The sequence below is a fragment of the Tachypleus tridentatus genome, chromosome 13 (genome assembly GCF_004210375.1).
Source record: "Tachypleus tridentatus isolate NWPU-2018 chromosome 13, ASM421037v1, whole genome shotgun sequence".
Taxonomy (NCBI): domain Eukaryota; kingdom Metazoa; phylum Arthropoda; class Merostomata; order Xiphosura; family Limulidae; genus Tachypleus; species Tachypleus tridentatus.
Window position 1 is genome coordinate 97,435,904 of NC_134837.1, and position 26,197 is coordinate 97,462,100.

Here is a 26,197-nt window from a genome sequence, read left to right on the forward strand (position 1 = left end):
TCACTCATGTGGATTTGCTAAATAGTATATCCAGTATTCTTTGTTACCCTATTAACTGATGATACTCTTTGATTATCCTGATTAGCTTGTCTCCAAGCTGCTACTTGGTAAAATATTACTTTTCAGCTTATCAGTGTTTTGCAAGTTCCATCATTCCAGGTTTCGTTGTAATAGTAACCACGTGTTCATTGTTTATGCAGACTGCTGATAGCCATCTTTAACTTTTTTATGATTCAGTTTTATTTCTTAAATACCAATCCCTTCGTCCATTTATTGTTCTCCCAAGCTTTCGTTGGAACTCTGCATTCTTTTTTGTTATTTACATTCATATGTCTCGCTTGTACTTCATTATATTTATGTGTGAGCTCTGAGTTATACTATTATTCAAACTCTAACGTTTTGTGTCCTTTCTGTTTAAATATACGGTAGCCTGAGAAGAGATCAAATGTTTATCGTTACGTTTTAATCATTTAACTTAAATACGAATAGAATACCAGAGTTCTATCCGATTTACAGAGGCACATAAACTGCCCAGAGTTTTTTTCCTGGTAATAATAAATATTGTCTCCTGCAGTTCTAAGAGAAAAAAGGTCCAGTGGTCATAAAGATATTCATGACTGGTTCAATGTTCTTTGCAAACTGTCGGTCAGTGCTGATTACATGGAGATGGTCATTATCATTCTATTTACCAAACTTTCTTTTCTTGTTTCAGAAGTATACAGTATTCTGTTTAGTTATATAGACACTTCTTTAAGTTGTTATTATATCGTTCTGTCAATCCAAAGTTTAGCTAAACGTGTTAAGCTGTTATTTTTAACATACACGGGTTTTGCTTAACGAAATCAATCTTTTATGGACACATTCTTAATTTCCATTTCGTATCTGGTATATATTTTATTGTACATTTGTAAATATGTGAAGTCTCGCATTAGGAAAAGGTGTATCATTAATGAAGATACATTGCAACAATATAATAGTAATAGTCTAGGAGACAAACAGCAAGATTTGTCCCAGATGGGAAGTTTGTTGCACTATACCTAAAAACGAAGGTTGTATAGTATCGTTGAAAAAGAGATTATCTGAAGAACTGGTGGTATTGCTATCCATTACAATGTTTAACAATAGTACTATTAATGTCTACTACATCTTTACTTTAGGCTTGTTATACCAACACTCACTACACTTGTAAGGTTTCTTAACACACCCCTCTCACGGCTCCTTTGCACCCCCGTCACTAAAATCGTAACAGGTAGGCAGTAATAAAAATATTCTATTAAGATAAATGTATTTTGGCTTTCATTATTCCTATTTCGAGAAAATAAGCGCGGCGTGACGTGACACACTTTGGCTTTTATATAAGTTACATAATCTGAACATGTCGATGTTCTATTTATTGTTAAATGGTGTTCTAATTTATTTTGAATTGAATTATTGAACAGATACGAACTCGATAGCCTGACAAAGCTGTAATATCGAGGTAATAATGAGATAACAAATTTGCATTTTGGAGATACTGGTCGCTATTTTACTTATGTTTATAAAATCATCTCAAAATGAACTCCAGTTTGCTTAAAACAAAAACAAGTATAATAGTTTATTTCACAACTTTATTCCTTTTTCTACATATTATAATTTAGTTTACACAAGATATGCGTATAAGCTCAGCATTTAAACGCTGCTTGGTAATTAACTCGTAATTCAATACATATACATGTATCATAATGTACTTTTATAAAATCTCTTTACAATATCCAAGAAAAGCTTTCATCATTTTATATCACATACAAGTGTTCAGCTTTCACTTAAAAACAAAGTTTAAATTATCTACAGTCACTACTTAAGTAATTTCTAACGTGTTTGAATTTACATGAAAAAGCACAGAGATAAATAATCAATGAACAATGTTAAACAAATTAGTAAATATTTTAAATTCTAAATTAGAATGTTTTGTTAACCGTAAACAGGTCGGAATCTTGTTTGGTACTTTAGTTTAATTAAAGTTTTAATACCCATACCAACCGTCTTGAGAATACGTTAAATGGGAATATTTTTAAAGCTATTTCAAAACCATTTAAGAAAACATTTCAGCTTGCTCAAATGTTACAGTATACTAAATATACTTTTCATAGAACTGGTTCTAAATATTGTCTTAGACGAAAAGCTACCATGTTCTATTTTACAAACCATTTAATATTAGGTTACATAAGGCTGAATGAAGAAGCAGAGAAAGGGAGTTTCCTTGTATTACACCACTATAACCATGATTAAACTTCTGACACGTGGTCTAAAACTAATCCAGAGCCCATTTCATTTCCAATTGTACCAAAGTTGTTTAGTCTGAGAAGGCTACAGAGATCTGAGCTGTTTCAGGAACAGAGGAATCACGCTTTAATACAATAACATGTTTTATTCGCCCAAAGATTGTTAAAATTGTTTAAAAGTTGAAACTAAATTATATTTTAAAAGGCCAAAAAACTGTTGAATTTATTTTTCATCAGAAAGTGAACAGTGTTGAGTTAATCGTGCTTTGAAAAGAGAACTGTGAAGGTGTAAAATACTATCGTAACTATTAAAAGATCTATAACCAACACTAAACAACTTCTCCGTGAGTTTTTTGCTCTAGAACTAAAATGACTAAAATTTCGTAGGCGATTGTGTAACTTCAAAGGTCTTAAAATGAATAGGTTAGCCATACAGATGCAAATATTCACATATCCTATAGTAAACCTTGTGGAAGTTACTCAAACTTTATCTTTCGCATTTTGCTAACCGAGCATTCATTTATCCACCATTTTATCTGGTGAGCATAGTTTTATGGCTGTGTTTATTTGGTTTCTTAGTATGTTGAGTTTTTGTTTTGTTTCATGTGCTGAGTCCCAAGGAATGTATAGTCCAGTATGGGTGATTTTTCGGTGTATTTCTGTTTTGAATTGTGTGTCAGTTCTTGTAATTTTGAGGTTAAGAAATGATATTTGATTGCTTTCTTCCTGTTCACATGTGAAGTTAATGTTGGAATGTATAGAGCTTATGTGATTGAAAAAATTAAGTATGTGTTCTGTAGATTTGAATCCCGCAACCGTGTCATCTACATATCTGTACCAGTATAGTGGTGGATGTAATGCTGTGTTAATTGCTTGTGTTTCAACTTGTGTCATAAAAATATTGGCTAGAACTGGTGATACTGGGTTGCCCATGCTTAGGCCATTTGTTTGTATATAGTTTTGGTTGTTGAACATGAAGTTTGTCTTTATCGTGGTGAATTCTATGAGGGTTGCTAACTGGTTACTGGGAATTTCTATAGTTGAGTTAGGGCTCGGATATAGAGTTCTAAGGCTATCTTGCAGGCTTCAGTGATTGGAACTTCTGTAAAGAGGGATATAACATCGAAACTGGCCATTAAGGCTTTATGATTAAGTTGATTTAGATTAGACTTGAAATTAAAAGAGTCTTTGATGAATGAGCTGGCTCATGTTACATATTTGGAGAATGCCCATGCTATGTATTTACCAAGACTGTAATTAAACGATTCATATGTGGACATTATTGGTCGTAATGGACAATCTGGTTTATGAGGTTTGGGGATGCCGTATATTTGCGGTGTGCGTGAGTCGGTTTTACGTAGGTAGGAATAAAGTGTTTGTGAAATTGTGTTGGCTTTTTTCATTTGTAGTAGTAATTTGTTCAGTTGCGTCTCGTGTGTCTTTGTTGGATTTGTGTGTATTGGTTTAAATTTGTTCGTGTCTGATAGGATGTTATTCATTTTTTGGATGTATTCATTCGTGTTCATTATGACTATAGCGTTACCTTTATCTGCTTTTATAATTTTTTATGTTTTTGTCTTGTTTTAGGTTTTTAATGGAATTAATGTCTCTTTTTGTAAGGTTGTATTTTAGTTTTCTGTTTTGTGAAATTATGTTGATGGTTTTGTGAGAAAATTCTTTGAAAAAATTGTTTAAGATGTTGTTTTTAGGTGTTTCTGGAAAATATAAATTTGTAATTCTACCTGAGAAGTTTGGCTGTTGGATGTCAATAAAATTATCTAAGTTGTCTTCTTTCTGTTGGTTGTTTTTTGTTGTTTCCTTGTTTTTCTTCTCTGTAGAAAGTATCACAAGTCTCCTGGCTAGGTCTTCTAAACATGTTTTTATTTCTGAGGTTGGAATGTACCTAGGTGCTATTGCGAAGTTGAGTCCTTTGTTAAGTAGATGTATCTCGTCTGTGTTTAATTGACGGTCGGATCTGTTAATTATGAGGTTAGTCAAAGGTTTGTCGTTTTGGTGTCTTTTCTGTTCTTTAATAGATAGCGCCACATACGCACAAAAATTTTAAAATTGCATTCTGTGTGTTTGAAGTTAAGTTAATCATGGAGTGCCCACTAAAAGCAGCTACAGACACTGTACCAAAACAACAACAGACAACCATAAAGAATGCATGGAAACCGACCAAACAACTATTAACACTGATAAAACAACGAAGACAATTAAGAAGACATTTCATGGCAACAAGAGATAAAGAAATAAAAACACAAGTAAATAGTATCAGAAATAAAATCAGAACAGAGATTAAACTGTTAAAACAAGAAAAAATGGGATAACTTCTGCTCCCAACTAAATGTGTAATCTGATCCTAGAAAGTTTTGGTCGTACCTATAAAGATTCACCAATGAAGCCACTTCAAGAAAATACCCAACACTGGAACAAACACCTTAGCGAGCATCAACAAAGTAAAAGCAGAAACCTTTAGACATCAACTACAAAACACATTCAAAATACATAATGACCCAGACATGAACAACTATTTCTACAACAAAGTAAACAACTATGTAACAAATAACATAGAATTATACAAACCATACTTTCCAATCAATATTATTAACAATAACGCTGATAATACTTATGACTATAATACTCTATTGCTCACAAAAAAAACAACAAAACACATTAACTGAATTCAAGTAACCAATCAAGAATTAAAAAAAAAAGTCACCAGGAAATGATAGCATACAAACAATTCTTCTCAAAAAAGGCACTCCAAAATTATTTGACCACCTATTAGCTATTTTTAATTTATCTTTCTACTCTGGATACATCCCAGTTTCTTGGAAGTAAGCTAATATATTAATGTTCCACAAAGAAGGAAAACCAGCTAATAAGCCAAGTAGTTATCGACCATTCAACCTGACCAGCTGTGTAGGCTGGTCAAAATTCTTGAACGAATAATAAGTAATAGACTCTCTACATTTTTGGAGATTACTTCAAAATTACCTGAGGAACAAAATGGATTTTGAAAATTTAGACAAACGACAGATCATTTAATTAGGTTAACTGAAATGATAGTAAATAGCTTCAATAAAAAAGAATGCACTGTCGCTTGCTTCCTCGATATCGAGAAAGCATTCGACACTATATGGCACGATGGTTTTCGGTTCGTATGAATGAAATGGAACTACTGCGTGGAATTATTCGCTGGTTATCTAGCTTTTTAGATAATAGAAAATGCAGAGTAAACGTAGAGGGAACTTTCTCTGTGTTATTCACTCCAGAAGTTGGTGTTCCTCAAGAAGGGGTGGTTAGTACTATTCTCTTCATCATGTATGTGAATAATATGCCACTTAAAGACCCAAATCATGGATACTCGTCAAAATTCGCCTATGATGTAGTAATTTGGAAAAGTGACCCTACACCAGAAATTGCAGCTAATAACATACAACCACAACTAAACAGAATGAGTGAATACTGTCAAAAATATAGAATCAAAATAAACACAGCGAAGACACAATTAGTGATATTTTCAAAATCAACGAAACATCAAAAAGTACAACTACAGACTTACATGAACGGAGAGCTTCTCCAGACTGCTACATCTGCAAAATTTTTAGGACTAATATATGACTCTAAACTTACCTGAACAAAACATGTAAATAACATAAAAACTAAAATTTAGCAAAGAATAAGCTATGTTAGGAGTCTAACTGGTAAAAATTATGGAACAACACCTGAAAACATCATTAAAAACATAGTAATAGACAACTCCTGCATAGATTAATGTAAGTAAAAAACAACTGCAAACCAAACTACAATCATTACAAAATACATTAATTACAATAGCATATAGAGCACCCAAAACCACTTCCTCAAAGTTCATGCACAAACACTCTAATACACAAACAATACCAGATATCGTTCTACATAGTAAAATAAAATATTTGGATAAAAATTGGAGAAAAAATGAGCTGTTATGCGAACTAGACAGGTATTGCATACATGATGAAGAGAGTCCTAAACACCTCTCTTCGCTTAATTTATACATTAGGTCATTAAATTAAAATTAAGTATTAAAAATCAATAAAAATAGCAATAAAAATAAATAATAATAATAATAATAATAATAATATATATATATATATACTAGTGCTAAAATAAAACAGGCCACCTGTGTTCTAGACTTAGATAATCTGAAAGTACAAAATACATAGACATTGCCATGAAAAGGGCCTGAGCTATGTTCATCACTCTGGCCCTCTTGTATTACCCCCCGCTTGTACAGCGCTATGTCTGCGGACTTACAACGTTAAAATTAGGGGTTCAATTCCCCTCGGTGGGCTTAGCATGTAGCCCGATGTGGCTTTGCTTTAAGGAAACACACACACTCATGTATTAACTTTAAATATACTAACAAGTCCACTCTAATAATGAAAAGGAAGGAGGAAGAGGTCTAATGTACCTAACCCTCCTGCGTGTACAAAATTTATATACCCAAACAACAAGAGAGAGAGAGACAAGTTAAGCAAAAAGCTACACAATGGGCGCTCTGTGCTGTTCTCACCATGAGTTTCTAGCGTTGTAAATCCGCACACATATCGCTGGACTACTGGGGAGTTGTTAAACTATCACTTGATCTTGAAATATATTTAACTAGAATATCAATAGTTATTTACATACTGGTAACTACTAATCTAAGAGATGTATTGACCTTATACAATTTTTTCAAATACTTGTGAGTATCCGAAAATAAACTGTAACTTATTAAGTGCATTACATTTTAAAAGCAGTATTTTCTACAACAATTATAAAAACCGCTTTTTATTACAAGCTTGTACAAAAGTTTTGTTGCATTTTAAAGTTTGTGGATACCCACGGAGGAACTATAAACATCCACTAAATGTTTTTAGTGAATGTATTATCTCATACATTTATATGTTGTTTTAAGTAGTTTAATTCATCAATTAATTAAAAACAATAGATTGTAATTGGACGAAGGTTGGAGTCATTTTGAGACAACATTATTTTCGAGTGTTCTCTTTCGTGAATTAAATATTTAAGCATCGAGCAAATAAAATACCTTTCTCAAAAATTGTCTTAACGAAAATGTTGGTTCTATCTTGGTTTAATATTTTTATTTTATCATTGATTTTTTTGTGGGTAAATAACAGTATAAAATTAACTCAATCGTGCAATGGTTGTATAAAGCTGTTAAACAAGTGTTTTGATACTAAATTATTTTAAGAAAGATGTAAAGAAGTTTGCATTTAAAGAACATTGAAATATTGATTTTTTCGATGTGAAAAATACATATATTATCATAGAAAGTATTATTATTATTACAACTTCTTTTCTCAGACAATATGAGGTGGATGGTTTGTCGAAACGTCTGCCAAAATTTGATGTGAAAAATGTTGGTATCATGGGAGCAGGCATTTTTATACTCAGGAAACAAGTACTTATCTCTCACTTAGAAACCAAAATAATTATAGAACTTGATGTCGAAATAAGATTTAACCAAACAGTGATGATGTCAACTTTGAATAAATTGGAGCCATGTGAGGTTTCAATTAGTAAGTGCACCAATTTCAAGATAACGGAAGAAGCATTAGAATGGAATAATCAAGACAGTAAGTTTTTTGCTGTTACTTAATTCTCAATGACGCTAATTACTAGACTCAATTCTTTATGGAAACCCATATGGTATTCTTTCGAATATCAACGATGCATAGCATGATCAGAAACCAACTATTAAAAAATAACAAATTTCTTTTAATTACATATACTTTATTCAAAACTAACAAATATTAATTTTATTTACTTTGAATATTTTGAATGTTGATTGTTTAGTAGAAAGCTTATTCTTTAGTTGTTTTTTGCTGTGTTCTAATTAAAACGCGAAGCCTGTAAAACATATAAGAGCTCCTTACACAAACAACATTTATTTATAGCATGAAGCCACAAAACAAACAGACACTCTCACACAAATTCTTAACCTAAAACAAATTTTCTGACTTGTGCAAGCAAGTCTTAGCAGTAATATTACCTTAAATTAATATTAATCTCTTCGAAATTGGATACCTTGATTTTAAGAGTTAAGTTTTATAGATCTATAATGTAAAGTAGCATGAAAGTTTGCATATAAATTGTTAAAATTAAACACTTAATTTTGTACTGCTATTAAAGAGAATAATCAAATGATGTAATCCAATCTTTCTGATGGCTTAAAAGACTCATGTCTTTATTTTTCTCTGGACAATGACAATTATCAATACACAAGATGTTCAACCAATCATTTAATTGTTTCTATCAAACGTAGTTTTTAAAACGAGTTCGATCGAGCACACCACGAGTAAGTAAAAAAAGCTCTATCCGTTTATTTACAATCATTGTAATTATGATACAACTCTATGTCATCGAGATACTCTTCTTCAGACAAACTCGTGGTCTCTTACTTTAAAAATGTTATAACACTTCCTTACCGACTGAATTATATCTACATTTATAAAAGAAATCCAAAATAATCATATTTATAAATAAAACTATCCATTATGTGTGTGAGGGAGAATGTATGTAGTGATCCATCATCCTGTGTTGGCTGTCTGGTTTGCAGTAGTTTTTGTTATGATAAATGGAAAGTGTCCTGCAGTGTACAAGAACTATTTTGTTTTAGAATTTTCACCTTGGAAGTGGATAGAAAGCCCCTGAAATAAAAAACAATTTATTTTTTATTTTTATAGCCTTTGAAGTTTGAATTTAAAGACACAAGTACGTAATCAGTTAAATGACACAGTTATTACCTTTGACAAAGCAGGGTATTATGAAATCATTAGGGATTTAATTACAACAGAAAGAAGGAAGGAAACATTATCTAACATTATCCTTCACACAGTTCATCTTTCCTCCTTAAGGGGTACTCTTAGCTAGTATATCTTAATGATTACATTTTAATTTAGAACTAAAATATACTTACCATTCCATGTTAACCACCTTTAGGACAATACAAAGATTACTAAAGCAATTATTCAAGTATTTTAAGGTTAATACAGGGATAATAGTTAAATGAACATTTTATGTAGTCAATTTTATTTTAATATAAAATGTTTTTAAGCTACTGTAGTTACGTGGGTTTTCTAACTCAAACAACCACGTGAAGTTTTTATCTTATATACAAGTATAGACCTTAGATCTTGCAGTTAGATATTTCAATTTTATAGCATCTTCATATTTATTTATTTGTAAATGCAATAACAGCTTTCATTATAATGGTGATGTTAATCAATAATAATGATAAAAATCGTCAATCTTTCTTTCCAAGTTCGCATTTTTGTTTAAGACAACGGTGGGATTAAATGCTTCTTTCTCTAACACACAAAACACACGAAAACCTCCTATTTACCATTATGCTGCCTTTATAATAATGATATACTCATCGCCAGAGGGCGATGTGTAACAATTCATATATAAAGAGTGTGTGCGTGCGTGTTTTTTACTTATGGTAAAGCCACATCGGACTGTCTGCTGAGTCCACCGAGGGGAATTGAACTCTTGATTTTAGCATTGTATACACAAGGAGATACATTTCTTTTACTATCTGCCATAAGTTTAATCAAAACTCATTAGGTGACAAGACCAGTAAAACTGAAAATCCATCTCTGGTTTTAATGTTAAGTTAGAATTTTTTAAAAATTTCTTATGACTATGCTAAATTTCATTTACGATTTTGGAACTTTCAGAATTTTATCCTTGGTATAATTTAATGTTGTTTTTCTAATATTAGTTTTTTAATCAACTTTATTTCTTAACATTTGTCTTGAATAGAGAATACATTTCAATTGCTTTATCCTCTTAATAGTAAAGTACTAAATACCTGCTATATCCTATTTGATAGGATGCTCGACTCTCATTTCACAGGTAATAATTTCACATCTTGCTCACCCCTTACATCTGCGGTGGCGTTATAACGTGTCGGTCAAGTGTTAAAAGGATACCTCAAGAGTTGGCGGTGGGTAAGAACTAACTAGCTGCCTTCCCTTTAGTTCTTCTAGAGTAGGAACAGCTAGCATAGATAGCCTTTGAATAACTTTATGAGAAATTCAAACAAAGAAATTAAAGAATCAAGAAACAACGATAAATATTTCATATATATTACTTTTAATAACTGATGAAGAAGAAAAATCAAAATTATTTTTCTAGAACTCTGATTTATTTTCTAAACTGATTATGCTGTTTGATTTTGTTTAATACGACTACTTTCTGCTCTACGGTAATCAGCTATTATTAGATTAATGTAGAAGATGATAGTTTTTGGGAATAAGGACCTCATAGCACATCCTTTGTCAGTTTCTAGAACGTATAATTTTAAATGTGATTGTGATCGAACATTAATTTTTATGCATGGAGTAAGAATTTAAAATACTTCATTAAGCTAAAACAGATGACCAACAAATTTAAAGGTCAAGACTGTTGGTAAATTTTGAAAATAATTAAATGTAAAATTTTAGAGTGTATTTGGTTGGACGATGTTGCTTAATATTAAGCTAACTTGTTGAGTAGGTTAGTTTATATGCAGAATAACGCAATGATTTGTTTGGATTACTAGACCTTGAAAGTCTTACTTTAGTTTTACATTAGTTTACCCAATAAACAGTGTTTTATAAAAAAAAAAACTCTGATTCACTAAGATCTGAGGTGTTGTTGGATGAGTGTTTTTTAATGATAGTATATTAAGTATATTGAAGATTTTATGCCAACAGTCGTGATGAAATGCCATCTATTAAGAAGGATATGGACAGATTAAAAATTCCTAAGTTATTAACACGAACAGTTACCAACAGAATGAAAACCAATAAAGCTAAAGGATAAGATGAAATTACAGTAGAACAAACGAAATAGTTGGAAGACGTTAGCAAAGAAAAATATATAAAAATATCAATGAGACATATTAAAGTGATGAAATAACTGATATCAATGAGACATATTAAAGTGATGAAATAACTGATATCAATGAGACATATTAAAGTGATGAAATAACTGATATCAATGAGACATATTAAAGTGATGAAATAACTGAGGATCTGATAAAATGTATTGTATTGCACCTCCGAGAAAGACAACAACAACAACAAAACCTAGAGCAACTGAATTGGAACACCATCTGATCACTAGTTTAATAAACCATGTGATAAAAATCCCACCAAATGTGTTTATGGAATCTAGAAATATATAAAACGACCGGAGCTTGTAAAAGTTTAATGTAGCTTTACTAAAGACCTCTGTGAAAAAAGTGCTACCTTAGAGGTACGAATGCTTTCAGAGAGAGCAACAGAAATGAAAAAGGACCTTATATTGTGTTTTGTTGATTACACCGAAGCTTTTTATAAAATCAAGCATGTGGAGCTAATACAAATGCCAGAATAATTGGACTCTGATGGTGAAGTTTGAAAATTTTAGGAAACCAAAGAGACTGTAGAAGTGAAGATAGAAAATAAATTAACTGATTTCATTTAAATTAAGAAAGACGTGAGACTAGGCTGTATCTTTTCACTTGACTTATTAAATTTGTATGGTAATAAAATTCTGAAGAAGACTGAATATTTATCAGGACTGATCATTGGCTGACAGACTTTGAAAAACTCTTGTTATTTTGATGGCACAGTTTTAACAAGTGATTTAGAAGAGAAGATACAAACATTTTTAGATAAATTTGTTAGTGAAAGTAAGAATAAGGGTTTAACTGTTAACTGTAGGTAAACAGAATGTATAGTAATTATACAGAAGAAGATTATTCCTGCATGCATTGTCAAAGTAAACAATAAGCAGATAAGGAAAGTCCATAGATTCAACTACTTGGGAAGCTGAATACCATCAGATAGTAAAAGTGATCATAAAGTAAAAAGGAGAATATGGATGATAAAAGATACATTTCTGACAAACAAAATAACAAAAGAAAACAACTAAATATTGGATAAAGTTAAGAAATTTCGATTGTTATGTTATATCAATTATCATGTATACTTTAAAAAGTTGGTCAGTATTTGAGTTCTTTCTTAAGGCAAAACTTGTGGGCATGTTGGACAAGTCACGTTTCAAATGAAAATATTATGTCAAGAGATGGTTACAGGAGGAAGCTAATGATTAAGTTTAAAGTTTCTGGACACGTTATGAGGAAAGAAGAAAATGAATACCTGATTGTAATTGGAAAGATTCAAAGAAGAGATCGTGTAAGGTAGAGGTTGGCTTATGTTAAGGATCTGTTTAAACGAGTGAATGTATTGACATAGGAAAGTCTTTATATCTCAAGGAGATCTGTGGAAGACTATGGTCATCAACGTCCTGTTTGAATATGGTACAAAGAGATAAATAGTATATTAGGGTGGCTTTAGATATAGTATTAATTTAGTATTATTGTACTTTACTAATAGAGATAAATGTCATCTATTTATGAATTGACAGAGAAGAATGAAAAATTTTCAAAATAATAAGAAAGCTTAAAATTTGACTGAAGATATATCTAGAAATCCAAAATACTTTATAATAAACATCTGACTAATATTATTAAATAAAGAGCTAAATATTAAAAATGACATTCGGCCGTTAAGGATGCTAATGGCATGACATTAAGTAAAAGGTTGTGAGTAAGTTGAGATTTATTTTTTCTTTTCTGTATCTACAAGAAAATGTGTCAGTGATATTCCTAATTCTATAGGTATTCTTTATCTACAAGAGAGCGTGTTAGTGATATTACTAGCTTTAGGGGTAGTGTTGAAATTAGCCTGAATCATTCAGTTGTTGATCATTTGACAGTAAAGAAAAAGACATAAAGATTAAAAATAGATAAAACTCCAAATAAGAATTTCCCCAGGGTTTTAAAAAACCAAGGAAAATATGTGCAAGTTTCTTTCTTTCTTTACAGATAGTTAGTTAAAGCCTGAAGTTAGGACGGTTGCTAACGTTACTTCTATTTCTAGGAGACTGGTAGGGTATATTTTACAACATTATGATTAAAACACATATATAACGGTAAAAGATGAAAAAGTAAAATATGATATCGTAAAATAGGTCCAACATGGATTCACTAAAGATAAATCTTGCATCAGTAATCTGATAACTTTTTAGAAACTAAATATCGGTTTGATTGAAAAATCTACAAAATTTTACATGCCTGTGAGAAAGGTGAAAGCTAAGTAACCTGGACATTTTAGAAATAACTAAAATTATAATAACGAATTTAGGTAAAGTTCAAATGACCAAATCAAAATAAGCTGCTTCTCACTTCTGATACCATTTGCTTCAGGATAAGGATTAAAATTAAGCTACAGGAAGGTTCTTTAGTAAAACATTATATACATATATCTGTATACACGTCTGAACCTGATGATGTCTTTACTAGTCAAACCGCGGTCGTAATAAATAAAATATTTGTGTAACGTACAATCATTTTTCAATTCCCCAATTTTGTAACCATAGTATTTCAACAAATCACAACGGTTTCAAGTTCAAATTATATGAATTACGTCTTTCTGTTGTAATCTAAACTGTTGCAAAATATACATGACTTCAAAGAATATTGTTAATTTAGGTGGCTCATTTATAATTAAGGTGATTTTGATGCCAAAGAGTTGTCGGTGAATGGTGATTACTAGTTGCCTTACCTTTAGTATTACACTGCTAAATTAGGGACGACTATCGCAGATAGTCCTCGTGTAGCTGCGTGAAATTCAGAACAAACAAACAAACATATTTATTATATATGGTTTCCTCCAAAGACACTGCTGAAATTACAGCACGAAACAATACAACGAAGAGATTGCTTTGGTGAAATGTTGTACTTCAGTTAAAATATCCCAGTGTCCTCCATGGAGCGGTCCTGGGAAAGTAAACTTGTTGTATCGTCAAGTACAGTGTCTGTTCAATATATAAAACAATCATATAGTTTTTCTTTATCGTATTAGAAGTTTATGAATATGTCTACTCAAGAATATTTCTAAATGTTTTTTATAAATAGCTAGGTAAATAAATGAACATAATGCACTCCAATCCAACATATTTATTTTTATCGCAGATCATAGCATAAATTATCTCTCAGCAACAGAGTTATTTTAATCAAACTTACAAATGATATGTCGTTTAAAGATGTTATTTAAAAATAAGTAAATACATAAGTATATAAAACAGCCTGTAGATAATTTATTTTGCTCATATTGAGTTTTATGTTTCATTCAATTTATTCATATACATTTTAAACAAATAAATGAGTCTGTCAGTTTGAAAGTGGGAAACCAACTGCATTTAAATTATGATAAATATACAAGTGTCATTCTTGTATTAAAGGAATAAGTAGGAGTAATTTATTTCACTATATTCGCTTAGTTTTGACAAAAATCTCATGACAACTGTAGAAGACAAGCAGCTTTCCCTCTATATATTCATGTGTTTACACTAAGACATGTATATATATATTTATATAGCTTCAGGCGTTAAAAGATTTATTTGTTTCGGTTGTTACATATCTTAGTAAACTCGCTGTATAGTTATGTTTGTATGTATAGCTAGTTTATAATATGGAAAAATTGAAATATTATCGCATTAAAGATACCAGGTATTTCTATTAGATTTACTTTAACTATTAAATAAAAAAATATCCTAATGTTGCTACAATGTTACAATGTTACTTTGATTCGGTAATAACTTTTGAGAAGTTGTTTAGAAATATTTATTGTATGTTTGTTTGACTAAAGCATAAAACTATCTGTCTCTTCCCATCTCAGGTAGCAAAACGTAATTTTCAGTGTGAAACTCCTTCAGACTTACTGATGAGCCACGAGGGCTATTTGGGAAAACAAAGTAATAACTTGTCTATTTTTAGACACCCAAGTTTCAATAGGAGAAATTAAAGTAAGAAGATGAATAGAATGAAAACCACTTTTGTTCATCGTCCAATTCATACAAGCACATCAAATTTAACCATGTTTTTTACTAAAAATTTATAAACAATGACAACATAACTAACTCATTAGATTATTAATTTATTAAAACAACCATTTTATTCAGATTTAATAAGTATAATTATATTTTAAACAATTATGTAACGTTTTCTTATTCAGCTTTCTTCAAATTTATATCTGTACAAGATAGGTAGATATAGCCATAAAAATTCAAGAAATCTATATAGAGTTTAATTAATTATTTGAAGAACTAAACTTCTTCAGACAAAAACACCAGAACATTACTCACACTCAACAATAAAACTATTTGAAGAAGTACCAAAAGTATCGCATAATAAGGAACATTATCTGTTTAGTTAATACATTGCCAAAAATGAGCATGAAAATCATTATTTAACTACAATCGTTTCACTTTGAATGTTAGTTTAACAGTAACTCATATACACTTATACTTAAGATAAAAAACAAATCACTGTATTATGTAAGTACAATTTAACTTTCTGATATTCTAACTTCTTCGCTTTCATTATAAACAATGAGGGAATTGGAATGGTATGTTTCATGGTTTCAACAATCTCGTCAACCAACCTCTTTCCACTGAAAAGGCCCGGCATAGCCAAGGGTTAAGGCACTCTACTCGTAAGCCGAGGGTCATGGGTTCGAATTCTCGTACACTAAACATGTTCGCCCTTTCAGCCGTGGGGGCGTTATTATGTGACGGTCAATCCCACTATTTGTGGGTAAAAGGGTTGCCCAAGAGTTGGCGGTGGGTGGTGATGATTACAATATTATCCTTATCTTTTGTTCCAAAAGCTACCAGTCACCAGAAACGGGGGTAATAAGAACCCTATATTTGAATCGATAAAAGATGTTTTTTATAATACCCAAACATACAGCTGAAGACACGGAACGTGCTCAGCAGTATTATGTCTCAAATCTTGAACTTTTCAACATACAGTCAGACCAACACTCAGACTCCAAAGCAAGCAGATAATGTAAGGAGAAGCAGCGGATGACGATTCATATATGAGAAGGTAAATATCTGAGAGGAAGCTAAAGGATGTATATATGTAAAAACGGCTCGTTTAGGTTAAGAAAATTTTTTACGTAGAGAAGGGAACGACGTTTCGAGCTTCTTCGGTCATTGTCAGGTTCCCAAAAAAGAAAGAGGTAACAGACCGGAAGCTGACCACATGTTTGAAAGGGGTTGTGTAACTGAGTGTCGGAATGTAGAGGGCGGGCTTAGATGTTTGAATATATAATTTTATATTATTTATTTTATTATTATTATTTATTATATTATTTTTAATATAGGCTTCAGCAGTTGGAAGCCTGCAAAATAGCCTTAGAACTCTATATCCGAGACCCTAACCCATCTATAGACATTCCTAGCAACCAATTAGCAACCCTCATAGAATTCACCACGATGAAAACAAACTTCATGTTGAACAACCACAACTATATACAAACAAATGGACTAAGCATGGGCAACCCAGTATCACCAGTTCTAGCCAATATTTTTATGACACAAGTTGAAACACAAGCAATTAAGACAGCATTACATCCACCACTATACTGGTACAGATATGTAGATGACACAGTTGCGGGACACACATCTACAGAACACACACTTAATTTTTTCAATCACACTAACGCTATACATCCAACATTTACTTCAAACAAATGTGAACAAAATGAAAGCAATCAAATATCATTTCTTAATCTCAAAATTTCAAGAACCGATACACAATTTAAAACAGAAATCCACCGAAAAATCATCCATACTGGACTCCCCATCCCCATTCCTTGGGATTCAGCACATGAAACAAAACAAACACTCAACATACCAAGAAACCAAATAAACACAGCCACAAAACTATGCTCACCAGATAAAATTAACGATGAATTAGACAAAACAAAACAATACTTCATCAACATCAATAAGTTTCTTTCACAAACCGTAAAAAACATTATACGCACACACCTGGACAGAAAGCAAAATCAACTAACAAAAGTAAATATATCTCACGAATAAAAAAATCACGAAACCATATACTGCTGTATACCATATATTCCCGACATCAGCAGAAAAATAACCAACATTTGGCAAAAACTAGTAACAAAATATGACATTTCAGTTAATACCAAATTTATTCAAAAATCAGGCACAAAACTGAGGTCTATACTATGTAAAAACTATACTGACAAACACCACACCAACATTATTTATAAAATAAAATGTGATAACTGCCACGACCTCTATATTAGAAAACAAGTAGAAAAATGGAAACCAGATTCAAAGAACATAAAAAGTCACCTTCACACGTTTTCGAACACTGCAAGTCAAATAAACACAACATAACCATAGAAAACACTCAAACACTAAATAAAGAAACAAACATAAACAAACGCAAAATTAAAGAAGCCTTACTTATACAACAACTTAAGCCCAAAATAAACCAATATGAAGGAACACCTTTATACCTATATTAAAAATAATATAATAAATAATAATAATAAAATAAATAAAATAAAATCATATTATATTTATAATTGAGCTTCCGGTCAGTTCTTCTTTCTTTCTTTGTAAACCTGACGATGACCGAAGAAGGTCGAAACGTTGTTCGCTCCTCTACGTAAAATATGAACCCAAAAGAACCGTTTTTACATATATATTTTTCTCTACAAGTGGGTTTTCTCGACATCACTGATTAAAGGATGTATAGCTAAAATCAACAAACTTTTCAAATAAGATGTGCTGCAATAGGTGAAAAACAGCAGAGTTATTGTCAGGAAAATCCTGGAGAAATAACAAACACAATAAAAAGAAACAAAAAAACCATAACAAATTAAGAGATATTTATAGACAACATAAATGTCAGGTTTTCTGTATGGGTTGCGATTATTTACAGTAGGTGTCTGTGACTTGTTGGTGGTAAATTCAAACAATAAACGTGCAGCATACAATATATTCAAAATAAGTCAAACGTGTGTACAAAAATTCTTTAAACTGTGGAATATCACAGTTGTATCTAAAATTCTAAATTATTTTATTTTATTATCAAAAGTACACACAGTCTAGTTTAATTACTTCAGAACCCAATTGGCAAGATGAATTATTATTCTCTACTCTTTTATCACTTCTTATACTCTGTGGGTTACCACAGTTGCATACAGAGCTTTAAATAATTCTCATTTATGTCAAAAGTCCACAAAAGCTAGTTCAGTTATCTTAGCACTCAAGACAAATTATTTTTCTCTACTATGTTTTTAACACATAATCTGTGTTAGATTCACTTACGTTACCCAGTGAGTTACCCAAGTTGTAATCAGAACTTTAAATAATTATCTCTTTTTCGTCAAAATCTACACAGGCGGATTAAGTTACTTTAGAACACCCCCTGACAAGATAAATTATTTTCTTTATCTCTTTTAAACTGTGAAACTCGTTTTAAAATATCGACTTTTATAGTTAACCTAACAATCACACGGTCTAACTTCGCTTTCACTTTCTTCCTTTGTTGGTTACTACTGTTGTATCCGGAGTTTTAAATAATTATCTAATTTTTTTTGTAAAAAGTTCCACATGCTGGTTCAGCTACATTAGAACCCGATTTACAAGAAAAATTATTTTTCCTGCCTCTGTTCATATAATACAGCTGTGAAGCACTCTATAGAAAGCATCCTTTAAGTCTAATCACTCATTTGCCGGATATGTTCACGTTTTCTTCCATAAATTAATTTTTTATGACTGAATGTAATTTAATCTGCACACGCTGGTTCTCTATATATTCATACATCTCCCAAATGAGACCTCGAAATTTCTACAAACTACGGGACATTACGATGTAACAATACTCGCGACAACGAGAAAAATACCAAAGATTCGAGTAACGTAACGTCAGTTTACAACAATTAAACTAATACACAATATACCATTCTTACCGAGTTATGTAATGAAATCTGTCATAACTATCATCTTTAAAACAATTAACTTTTATACACCATTATTATTGAAGCTGAATAATCATTAAATATTAAGTCATAAATGAGATCAAAATTCCTTTTTCACTAAACATTCTTGTATATCCGACAGTAAAGAAAAACATTACTCGCCTCACAAATAAAATGCTGGAAGTTCTGGGTAGAATCGATCAACAGTAATTTGTATTGTATTGACTTGACTAACTAACACTGAGGTATTCTGAATAATCAATAACCTAGTCATACTGGCTGTGCACCTAAGTCTAGAAAGTTGATCCCCAATGGCCCCCCGCTAGTACAGCGGTATGTCTCCGGATTTACAACGCTAAAATCAGGGGTTCGATTCCCCTCGGTGGGCTGAGCAGATAGCCCTATGTGGCTTTGCTATAAGAAAAACACACATGATCCCCAATGGCACAGCAGGTATGCCTGCGGACTTGCAACGCTAGAATCCGGATTTCGATACCCATGGTGAGCAGAGCACAGATTGCCCATTGTGTTGCTTTGTGTTTAACTTCAAACAATCAGTCATTCAGTTCAGAAAGTCAAATATTGTGTTTTATTATAAAAATTTCATGTTTAAGAAAATGTAAAGACATATTAAAAATAAAAATAAAACTAAACTTGTTCGATAGCTAATCATGTAGTTCATCAACAATATGGCGCTGCAGTGAACTTCTGGGTTCAGAATTTGTTCTTTATTGCCGTGAAACATAATAATAATGCAACACAAAATTAACACTAAGATTTTTTTTATATATATTAAAAATGTTAAAATGGGATAGTACCTTTGAAGGATGATAAAGTAAAACTCCTATCTGATGATTAAGAGATAGCTAGATTATTAAATTCTGCTTTGTCTTTAGTTTTTGATAATTAAGATTTAAGCAATATTCCTTATCCGGAACAAATCATAGATGGAAACAATATGATTACAATAATCCTGAGTGTGTTAAGAAAATAATTGGGTAATAATTTCCCAAGGGTTTTGAAGGAGGTTAATGTCTGGATATGCGATCCACTTGATACAATGTTTTAGTAGGTTTTTGAATAATGAGTAGGTGCCAGAGGATTGGAAATAGGCTAATGTTACTTCTTTTTTTTCAAGAGAGGCGATGCAAATTGTCCAAGTAATTATATGCCCATTAGTATTACATCAGTAGAGGGAAAAGTTTTGGAAAGTCTGTTAAATGATGCTTTGCAAAGTCATTTAACAAAGTTTTTAATTTTATTGGATAGTCAACATGATTTCACTAAAGAAAATCTTGCCTTACAAATCTTTGGACATTCTTCAAAAATGTCACTTCTTATGTAGAAGAGGGATTCACTGCATCTGGTTTTTCACAAAGCATTTGATAAGGTATCACATAAAGAATTTATGAAATAGTATGTCTTTAAAGGTACGGGGATAAGTTAGATGATTATATGGAAAAATGGCTGGATGGAAAAAAGAAGAGAATTATTATAAAAAGAGTTTAGTCAAAATTGGTTAATGTCGCAAATGGGATACTCAGGGTTCGATCTTTGAATCTTTACTGTTTTTATGATTTATATTAACGACATAGTTGAAGGAATTATCAATAAATTACCAAATTGTTAGATAATATTAAGATCTTGGATGTTGCTGACTGAGAAGATCATATATTGAGTTGCACAAATTAATAGCATATGGGGTTTAATTATAACATATATGAAACAATGCATGTTGTGTATCATAATTTGATATATAACTATAATTTGGAGGCGAATAACCTTAACATTATTATAAAAGAAGAGGATCTTGGTGTAAAGGCTGATAAATCTGCTGTTGTTGATAGGAGGGAAAATATGATTTTAGGTTGTATTTAGAGAAACATTTAATACAAATGTAAACAGGTTGTCATTAAATTGTATAGGGTACTAGTTTTGTGATCATTCCTACCTTAGAAACAACATTGCATTGTTGGAAATGGCTCAGTTTAGGGCTACTGTAATAATTCGTAGGATAGAGGGGTTTTCATGCAAATTTGTGTAACCTTGAAGAAAGAAGAGTTAGAGAAAATCTGATTGAAATGTTTAAGATTGTTAATGAAGTTTTTAGTGCTGATGCATCATCAGTTTTCATAATTATTGGTAATAAATGTATAATTATGGGACACAAATATAAATTACATGTATGGCAGGATAGAAGTCATCTTCGTCTAAGATAGTTTTATTTTTCTAACAGAATAGTTGGTTTTTGGAATATGTTGCCTTCGGATGTTGTATAGGCAGTAAATGTGAGTTTAAGAGAAAGTTTGATAACTATGTGAATTACAAGAACTAGCTTCGATGATTTACGTTTTTAAACTGGTAGTAGTTTAGTTTAGAGAATGGGACAGCCTAGATGGATCAATAGGTTCCTTATTGTTCCTAAACATTATATTACATGTCAATTTACCTTTAATGGGAAAATAATCCTATAAACCCAAGAAACGATTGGATAAATATTTATCACCTATTTTGAAAGACGTTTTTTTTTCATGCCTAGTACCAATGATATTTATCTATAACTGAAAAAATGGCACTTTTTAATGCATTCTACCATAAACTTCTAGTGATATTAAAAGGTAATTAACCATTATATCATATATGCACCATCTTAAAATTATACCAATAGCTCGAAATACACATACATGAAACGTATAAGAACAAATTTTCATCCACACATTAAAATATCTAAGCTATGAGCGTTTTAAAAATGAACTTAAATATTTTTGATAATTACATTTCTTAAGAAAATAAAACACACCACACATTTTCTTTAGTCCATTTAGAAAAGTGTAATTTGAATGCTTAATTCGGGCATTTAATAATATTTTCTGTATAAAAACAAATAAAGGGTAAACTGTATAAAGAATAATATTTAAAACCGCACAATAATTATGAATATTTGACTAGGTATAGCAGATTAACTCATTAAATGTCGGAGAAGAGATACATCTATATTTTACTTATTAGACGAGATAAATGAAAGGAGCCAAGAATATATTAACGAAAAACTAAATACTTGATTTACTAAGAAAATAGCTGTTAATGAAATCGTTTAGTGGTTGGGATCGGCAGTTTAAGCAACTTGAGTGAACAACACCTTCACAGGATATTAAAAATAAATGGAACAGAAAGTAACTAACATATATATGTATGTTAGAAAGCCCTAAAATTAGTTAAACATTTGAAGAAAATTGAAAATACCATTGTATATAGTAGATACTGATTAGGTACAAAATTTTGTTAAAATGAAAATATTGCATTGAATGAAAACTTGCGAAGTAGACAATAGGTCATTGAGTAAGAAACTTATATGGTAGAGCGTTTAATAAACGTTGAACATTTGATATAGTAGAATAAAGTTTCCATTGTTACTCATTCAGTCTGTGGTAAACTACTTGTACCTGATCACAACAAAATCCTGTAGAAACATTGTTCATTTGTTATTGTGTAATAAAGTTTTCTTCCTTACCAATTCAGGCTGTGGTAAACTACTTTTACCTGATCACAACAAAATCCTGTAGAAACATTGTTCATTTGTTATTGTGTAATAAAGTTTTCTTCCTTACCAATTCAGGCTGTGGTAAACTACTTTTACCTGATCACAACCAAATCCTTGAAGAACCATTGTTCATTTGTTATTGTGTAATAAAGTTTTCTTCCCTACCAGTTCAGGCTGTCTTTAAGTTTCATTAATCTCAAAGTGAGTTCCTCGTCATTATGTTTTTTTTCCCTGTCTTAGTATTTTGTATACAGCATCACATATGTATACAGCACCGATCAGAACATCTCTTTCATACAACACAGTGTTATATTATAGCTCATTTTTATTACGTTCTATGTTTGTGTGTAGCTTCATTTTATAGCTTAACTTAAATAGTTACTTAATTTTCGACATTGCCACGTACCCTGAATTACCACTTTGATTGATATATTTAGGTAATTGTAGAGCATAGGGGTTCCCGTGTTTTGATGATGTGTTCGAATATTTACTCTTTTTATAAACCTTTAGGGAAAGCAAACCAAACTCAGATATGTTGAAAAACAACATGTCGCGAAATCTAAATCTAGTTAAAATTAACTACAGCAGTATAGTTTAAATTTATAATCACGGTAATTCAATGGAATATGATTACTGATTCTATAGCAAGCAGTCATATAATTTTGAACAACTGACAGCTACTCAGCACAACCTTAGAAATCAGCATATTTACCAATGGACTGACTGTCATTATTATAATATCCTCACTACTCATTGCGCAAATAATATTTTGAGATATCGCATGAATTTGAAACTGGTTCGCCAACTCCAATATTCAAAGCTCTACCGCACGGCCAATTTGCGCCTCCATCTGATAATAATCTTTCTGTAAGAGAGCTTGTTTGTTTTTTGAATTTCGCGCAGAGATACACAAAGGCTATCTGCGCTAGCCGTCCCTAATTTAGCAATGTAAGACAAGAGGGAAGGCTGTTAGTCGTCACCACCCACCGCCAACTCTTGGGTTATTCTTCTACCAACGAAGAGTTGAATTGAACGTCATATTATAACGCCTCCACGACTGAAAGGGCGAGCATGTTTGTTGTGACCGGGATTTAATCCCGCGAGCCGGGCGCTCTAGCCACGTGGCGATGTTGGGCCTGCAAACCAGCTAGAAATGGTTCATTTTCATTGATTTGTCAGCGAGATGACCTCACCATTAGTAATATTTTCGACTGCAGTCCAATTAAAATTTTTATGATTCAACCGATTTAAGGGTTTCAGTCCAAGCCTAAACCACGTACTTAAATATTAATGCAGATTTATCTTTATCTCAGTAATAAAGGTTTTAAAAATATAGAGAAGTGTTTGAAGTGTAGTGAACGTACAAAAGTGTCCACAAATGCTCTATAACGAATGTAAAATAAACCTTACGACAACCTTTAAAATTTCTCAATAATTCTGTCGAGTGAGACTTTTAATCTCGTCAACTGGAAGACTGATACAGATATTACATAACTCAGATTGAATGATTATTTTAATTTTAAAATTTCCATATTTCTTTTTTACAATTAATATAATTGCTGATGACAAAGTAGTGATTAAACTGATTTATTCCTGTGATAATTTTACAATATTTCTTTCAGTAAGTAATCCAAACCCGGTGCTAAAAATGTGGAATGAACCCAATTTAGATAACAGTAGCAATGGCAAGAAAAATCACTGTTGTAAAATAATGCCATTCAAGTCTTTACTTTTATTGTTACGGAAATCAGGCACCAGATGATCAGCCGCATAGAATGGAATATTAATGATTTGTCATTCAGGCTACTTTCATTAAAGAAATTGGCCCGGCATGGCCAAGCGTGTTCAGGCGTGCGACTCGTAATCTGAGGGTCGCGGGTTTGCATCCCGGTCGCGCCAAACATGCTCGCCCTTTCAGCCGTGGGGGCGTTATAATGTGACGGTCAATCCCACTATTCGTTGGTAAAAGAGTAGCCCAAGAGTTGGCGGTGGGTGGTGATGACTAGCTGCCTTCCCTCTGGTCTTACACTGCTAAATTAGGGACGGCTAGCACAGATAGCCCTCGAGTAGCTTTGTGCGAAATTCCAAAAACAAACAAACAAACAATCATTAAAGAACATTTGGTAAATGAAATATTACTGATTTATAATTCCTACAATTTCACTCTAGTATGATGATATAGTCACTACAAATAATAAGAACAGCCTGTATTAATGTTGCATGTTTAAATTTAAAGTGTTCAATAAATAATATTATGTTAAAAAGTTCCTTTCTATGATTGTGATGTGTTGGTAAATTAGTAAAATGAATAAAAAAAATACATTTCGCCAACTTGATCCAGTTTGCAGAGAAACAGTTGTAGTTCAAGCAATTTCCCTCTCAATCGCTGCTATTGTCTGTTGCATCATAACAAACCTTTAGCAGCTCAAGAATTGGGTGAAAAGCTTCGTTGGTACTTCAAGAATCAGGTATGGTGTGATTAATGTATTATCATATACGTTCTGCTTTATTTTCACAAATAATTTCTTATAATGCTTACAAGAAAAGTATTTAAGGACTCTTCAGTGATTTTAATTACTTGATAGAATGTGTCTCTTAACAATTTACCAGATAGTGATATATACTCGATGGGGTTGAAATCCAGTGAAACTGGATGTCCACTACGTTCAGTCAATCTCTTTATCTTCTTCAAGGAATGTGTTGACTAGTTTGTAATAGAGGAATTGCATTCATTAAGCTAAAGTTATGGCCAATTGCACCAGCATATTGTTGCGTAGACGTACGATGTATTCCCGTCGTATGGTGTTTATAGTATCACTCCACAGGTCATAGAGGTCTCTATGGTCGTCAATGCTTATATTTACATATTTCCTCTTAAACCAGATATCTTACATTTCTGTTTGAAAATGTAGTAGTCTCGGCTTCTTATTTTTTTTTTAACTAACTTAAAGTTTGGTTGTATGGTGTTATATGTAAGAATAATAAAAGCCCACATATTACTGATCCACTGGACGTGTTCTTAGCATCACTGTAGATGAGCTGTTTTGTTCTCTACCATGGGAGGAATACATCTCGTTGAGCAACTTGCTAGCAGGTATGCATTGTGAAGCACGTTCCAAAACACATGTACACTTAAATAGTGTTCAGTTGCGGTTGTGAGTAAGTGAATCAGTCTCGGAATTTATATACCCTACAAATATTAGCAGGCCAAAGTCTGTTTCATCATGGAAAGGATCCTGTCTTGTCCAGGTTTTCAGACAACTTACTGTACTACTCATTACGTAATAGAAATCAGTTTGTAACAAATTACCTCTCCGCATAAGTACGGTTATGGTTCCAGAAGAGTCAGGATTACTACTCTGTGTCACTAAGAAGTCATGATCAGGACAACTATAATTAGCGTAAGCCGAGTGAGCACTAATTTGCATCTCAGATCGTATAACCGATTTGCATAACAATTGTCTTTGTAACCTCAATTCTGTAATTATGAACTTACA